This window comes from Rhagoletis pomonella, unplaced genomic scaffold (genome assembly GCF_013731165.1).
Source record: "Rhagoletis pomonella isolate Grant_MI unplaced genomic scaffold, Rhpom_1.0 Rhpom_scaffold_00002, whole genome shotgun sequence".
Lineage (NCBI taxonomy): Eukaryota > Metazoa > Arthropoda > Insecta > Diptera > Tephritidae > Rhagoletis > Rhagoletis pomonella.
The window spans coordinates 21,612,347-21,619,033 of NW_023458556.1; positions in this window are offsets into that span (position 1 = coordinate 21,612,347).

Here is a 6,687-nt window from a genome sequence, read left to right on the forward strand (position 1 = left end):
AATCAAATTGCAGGTTGATACTGCTTCCGATATAACAATCATATCAAAATCAAATTGGATTTTAATCGGACAACCAATTCTGTCATCTGAAATACGCACCAATGCCACAAGCGCATCAGGTGCTGCTATTCCAATTTTGGGTGCCTTCAATTGTGGCATTAAACTAAATGGGAAGGAAAAACGCGGAATTTGCTACGTTACATCACTTGAATTGAATCTTTTTGGCATACCTTGGATTAATTCTTTCGATCTTTGGAGTGTTCCCTTTGATTCTGTTTGCAAACATATAAAATCAACTGGTGATGACTTGGCTATTGAAGTTTGCGAGAAATTTCCGCAGCTTTTTTCTGAGGGACTTGGCTGTTTCAACAAAGGAAAAGTTTCTCTGAAGCTCAAGCCTGGAGCCCTTCCAATATTTCGGAATGCTCGACCAGTTCCGCAAGCAGCTCGCGAACCCATTTCAATTGAACTGGAACACCTTCAACATCTTGGCATTATCAGTCCAATCAAGTATTCCCAATGGGCAGCACCTATCGTGGTTGTTAAAAAGAAGAATGGCAAATTGCGAATCTGTGCTGATTATTCAACTGGTCTTAACAATGCACTTGAGCCAAACATGTACCCTTTGCCGACACCCGATCAAATTTTCGCTAAGTTTGCAGGAAAGACAATATTCAGTACCATAGATTTGTCCGACGCTTTTTTTCAAGTCGAGGTTGATGATGATTCCAAGGAAATTATGGCAATCAACACTCACGTTGGAATGTTTAAAGTAAATCGCCTTCAAAAAGGAGTCAAAACAGCGCCTGGGGAATTCCAAGCCATAGTTGATAAAATGCTCAGTGGAACCTCAACATTTGGGTTTATCGATGACATGATCACAGCAGGAGAGAACCTTGAAGATCACAAACAGCAGCTCTTCAAGACGCTTGAACAGCTTCAAATTTATGGTTTTAAATTAAATATTAGCAAGTGTTGTTTTGGCAAGTCGTCAGTTAACTTTTGCGGCTATATCATCGATGAGAAAGGCATCAGGCCAAATCCTGAAAAAATTTGGGAAGTTCAATCAGTTCCTCAACCTAAAGATGTTAGCCAATTGCGATCATTCCTAGGTTCAGTGAACTACTACGGCAAGTTTATTAAGTCAATGAAGCAGTTGAGAGGTCCATTGGATGACTTATTGAAGAAAGAAGCAAAATTTGAATGGCAAAGCATTCATCAAGAAGCATTCGATCAACTGAAGAAGATTTTGTCATCAGACTTAGTTCTTACGCATTTCGACCCAAGAAAAGACATTGTACTGGCTACTGATGCATCAAAAGACGGCATGGGGGCAGCATTAACGCATCGTTTCAAGGATGGATCTCTTCACCCAATAATGCATTTTGCTGCAACATTCAATGAAGCTGAGAAAAATTACTCTCAAATCGAAAAAGAAACTCGTGCATTCATATTTGGTTTGAAACGATCTCACTTTTATATCGCAGGTCGACGTTTCTTCGCTCAAGTCGACCACAAGCCCTTGCTCGCTATCTTTGGATCAAAAAGTGGTATCCCAGTTTATACGGCTAACCGTCTACAACGCTGGGCGCTCATCGTTTTAGCTTACGACATTAATTTTGAGTTCATCGGTACAAACAGTTTCGGATATGTTGATGTTGTATCCCGACTGATGTCTGAATACACCAAACCCGACGAAGATACTGTCATTGCATCTATTTCGTGGAGTAATGAAAATGTAGAAGATATATCTTGTTTTGCCATTCAATCAGCAAAACAGCTACCAATCACATTCAAAGATATTCAGGAAGCCACCAATGATTGCCCGACACTCAAAAAGGTCATTGAATTTGTATCGCAAGATAAATGGCCCAAGTTTTGCAAGCAAGTAGAAGAAATTGAGGTAGCCGCTTTCTTTCCATATCGCTACGACTTGAAGGAAGCCCAAGGTTGTTTGTTCAGAGGCGAACAAATTATTATTCCGTTCAAACTGCGTAAGAAAATAATTGGAAGTCTTCATGAAGGTCATCTAGGTGTGTGTCGTATGAAGCTGTTGGCTGCCGACAAAGTGTTTTGGCCAAGAATGTCTAAAGATATTGAACAGATCGTGAAATCGTGTTATAGCTGTGCTAAGGCAGCGAAAACACCAACCAAGTGCACTCTGCACCCTTGGCCAATGCCAATAGCACCATGGATTCGAGTTCATCTCGATTACGCTGGTCCAATAGACAATTATTACTTTCTGATTATCGTCGATGCTTTTAGCAAGTGGCCGGAGATTATCAAAACTAAAGTAACCACCAGTGAAAAAACTGTTGATATGTTTGATGATGTAATTGCGCACCAAGGTTTATGTGAAATTTGTGTCACCGATAACGGACCACAGTTTGTTTCATGTACATTTGAAGATTACTGTAAATTTAAAGGCATCAAACATTTGACGACCTCATTTTACAGTCCACAGTCAAACGGTCAGGCAGAACGATTTGTAGAATTATTTAAGAAAGGAATTGGAAAGGCAGCAGGGAATATTGACCAGAAGTTACGCGAATTCTTGTTTTCATATCGATATACACCTTCTTAACATCTTGGAATGAAATCGCCGTTTGAATTGATGTCAGGCCGTCCGATGCGAACAAAATTAGATCTTCTTAAGCCAAAAAACCTTTCAAATTCGATTTCAAGCACGAAAATGGAAGATCAATTTAATTACCACCATGGTGCGAAATGGAGAGAGTTCAATGTTGATGATGAGGTTTACTATCAGCTTCATTCAACTAGCAAAGTGTGGGAATGGGTTCCAGGTATAATTAAAAGTCGAAATGGGGCTGTCAATTATACTGTGGATGTTATAACACCTTCGGGTAATCGCATTGTCAAAGCTCACGCTAACCAACTTAAGCGCCGTTACTCTAAAAATGAAATGCTAGAGTTGTTCGAATTGCCAGGTTTCGAAGAAAATCTATCACTAAAAGCTGCAGCTAGACAGAGGGATGAAGTTGAACCTAATATTATTCCAGAACCAGGAAATCAAGGAATTATTGAATCCGCTGGAGAAACAAATTTTGAGGAAAATCAGGAAGGGATGGACGACTTTCTAAAAGAAGACATTCAGACAGAGTGTTCGAGACTTGATTATGGACTTTGCGTTTTTTTCCATTCCTTAAAAAGCTTTGCACTTTTTGTCAAATTATTTTACTGATTGAAAAATTATGAGTTTGATTTCTGTTTGCAATTGAATAACATATCTTTGTAAATCTTCATTATTCATTAAATAATTACGATTTACTACACATACAATGCATACGTACATACATATGTACATAAGTATATATACATATTGAAAATTTCAATAAATAAAGGAGAGTATACATACATATGTACGTATGCACGAAATGGTCAGCCAGTGTGACGTCATGTGAAAGAGTGGCAAATTTTGTATAGCAAATTCAGTGGCGCTTTGCCGTGAGCGTTCGCATACGAGAGCTTGTTCTTTGTAGATTTGTAGCTTTACGTATGGATTGTGTATTGTACATCTGCGACAGCAAAGCCATAGCAATAGCAGGAAAGTCTGCAGCTGGCTGTTTAGTGATTGCTTTTGCTTTGTTTTCGTATTTGCGGCATTCATCCATGATTCAACAACTACAGGTTGTAGCAATCGTACAAAAACAACATTTACCGTTGGTATGAACTCCTTGTGTCATCAATATCTTCTTTATCTATTCATATTCGTATGTATATGTATACCCTGCAAACCAGGATTTCATAGAATTCCGAAAGGTTTCACAATTTTTTTATAATTTCCTTTAAGAAATCGTACAGAAATTTCTTTACTAGTTCTTGTCAACCGTTTCATATGTTTTTCTTTAAAGATTTATAAAGGAATCGTAACAAATTTCCGACACTCTTAAAGATTTCGGGAGCATTTGTGTGTAGGGTATATATAGACGTATATGTGTATGTATACGCGGAGATGTAAATAAAGCAAAACAGACGATAATTTGACACAAGCGTGCTCATAAGAAGAAGCATAGCTTCTATCGCTATCACCTGTAATTGATGCGCTTTGCATTCATCACAGCCGAGAAACCAGTAATGCCAAAGCATTTTCTCCCTTGTATGAAAATAAGTAAGCACACGGATTTTGTCGTATATGTACGAATGTATGTACATATGAATGCCATGATAAGCAAATGATGTTGATTTTTATAAGATGCAAGCAAATCTGATTGATCTGGAACGAGTTAAACAAAAATTAAAGATATCGAGTTACCAAAATACAACCGCAAAACGTTTGGTATCATCTTATATGCATGGCAACACTGTCACATTCCACTCTCCATTTTGCTTTTGCTTTGCTATCGTGAAGCAACAAATTTCGTAGCGAAGCGACAGCACCATGATTCAATAATACAGGGTTAGATAATTATTCATGAACGAAAGACACAAGATCACGTAAGAACAAGAGAGTGAAAAAAGTCGATTTTTTTAGCGGGTTCTACGCCATCTTGTTTCACTGGAAAACGAGCGAAAAGTAAACAAAGCAAAGAAAACAACAAAAACCAAAATTAGCCAAGACTATTGTCAGCCACTTTAAACGCACAATTTAGGTAAAATGATGCATCAAAATGCTTTAAAATGTGTTGTCATGTTGAATTAACTCTTCTTTACTTGAATAAAAGTGTAAAATAGTGGTGCTTGTGATGTAAACAAACGCTCAGCTGACGAACCCGCTTTCGCAAACTTTTTTCTCAAAACCAGTTACAAATACAACGTCGCGTTCTTACGTGATCTTGTATTTTTGGTCCATGATAATTATTGACAGCTGCGGTTTGACACTTCCTTACAAAAGGTTGCATTTACGAAGGACAGAGAAAGGGCAAGAATGCAATCCCTAGTTTCGAAAATGGTAGTAGAAAAGTACGCAAAGTAGTCAATTAGAAGTGAAATTCCTTTCGTAAATTCTAATGTATTTGCAGGAAATCTAGCATTTTAAACGAAATTTTGAACGTAATATTGATATATCTACGTGAATTACGTAATTTATATGCTATTTAGCCGTATAAAAACTGCAAAATGACTCAAAATTAAAATAAGACTACTATTAGACTGATGTAAATATCCAATGCTTATGTTTTCATCAGTTAAATATGCTTCATATGCATATACAAATAAACATATTGCACAAAAGCTTATACCTTTATTTAACCCAAAGCTACACTGTTTCCATGTAAATTTGCAAAGAAGCAACACGGTGCCACTGCTAAGGGAGCGGTGCGAGAGAGACAACTGTCAGTTTATCGAACCTTGTATTATTGAATCATGAATAATACAAGGTTAGATAATTATTGACAGCTGCGGTTTGACACTCCCTTACAAAAGGTTGCATTTACGAAGGACAGAGAAAGGGCAAGAATGCATTCCCTTGTTGCGAAAATGGTAGTAGAAAAGTACGCAAAGTAGGCAATTAGTAGTGAAATTCCTTTTGTAAATTCGAATGTATGTATTTGCAGGAAATCTGGCATTTTAAACGAAATGTGGAACGTAATATGGGTACCCTTTATGAATTTGTACAACGACTTTGGGTTGCTGTGCGTGAATCGAATCAAAAACCTTTTACACACACTTGTAGACAACAGTTCACGCTTTATAACAAAAATATTATTTACTATATCTGTGCACTAATTTATTAATAATGTCGGTTGGAAATATGGTATTTTTTGCAAGTTTCCGAGCTGAGCTTGTCAAAAAAAATATCCACGAAATATCTCTGCAAAGGTGTTCAGCCCCTCTTCTTTAGCAAAACAGAAAGGAGAATTCTACTTAGTGAGGGTTATAATCCCTAAGCGCGGCCGAAGGTCGCCTACGCAGGTAGTTGTTTTCTGAAAAAGTTGTTAGGCGCCTTTTCTTCGGCAACACAGAAAAGAGAATTCTACTTAGTGAGGGTTATAATCCGTACGCGCGGCCGAAGGCCGCCTACGCAGAAAGGTGCTCTCTGCAAAAGGTGTTCATCCCCTCTTCTTGGGCAACAGAGAAAGGAGTAGTGAGGGTTATAATCGTTTTGGAAAAAATCCAAATATTCGCTATTTTCAAACAATTCCCAAGGGGTCTTAAGGTGGGGGAGGGGGATGAGGGGTGTCTTTTCATAAAACGGCGTCTATCCTCTTTCGTTGTAGAAATAGCTAAAGATTTCCCAGTAATATTGATATATCTACGTGAATTACGTAATTTATGTGCTATTTAGCTGTATAAAAACTGCAAAATAGCTCAAAATTAAAATAAGACTAGATAAGATTGATGTAAACATCCAATGCTTATGTTTACATCAGTTAAATATGCTTCATATGGATTACAAATAAGATAGCAATAATAATCTCTTAAAAACAAAAACAAATATGTAGAATTATTTTAAACTTTGGCAGTTTTTTCTGATATGATTCTTTGATCCAATTTTCGCACTTTTAAGATACATTTTATTTTGAGGCGTTGTGGCAACACTGCTCATCAGCTGCGCTACTTTTAATTGCTTTTGCATCCCCATTTCTCAGCCAGTGGTGTTAAAAGCTGCAAAATTTTAAATGAAATAACCCTGTGTTTACATAAGGCAAGACAATTGAAAATATGTAACAGGCCACCTTAATAGTTGCGTTCCAGATGCTTCATATTTTGCAGGTTTTTACAGGAAGT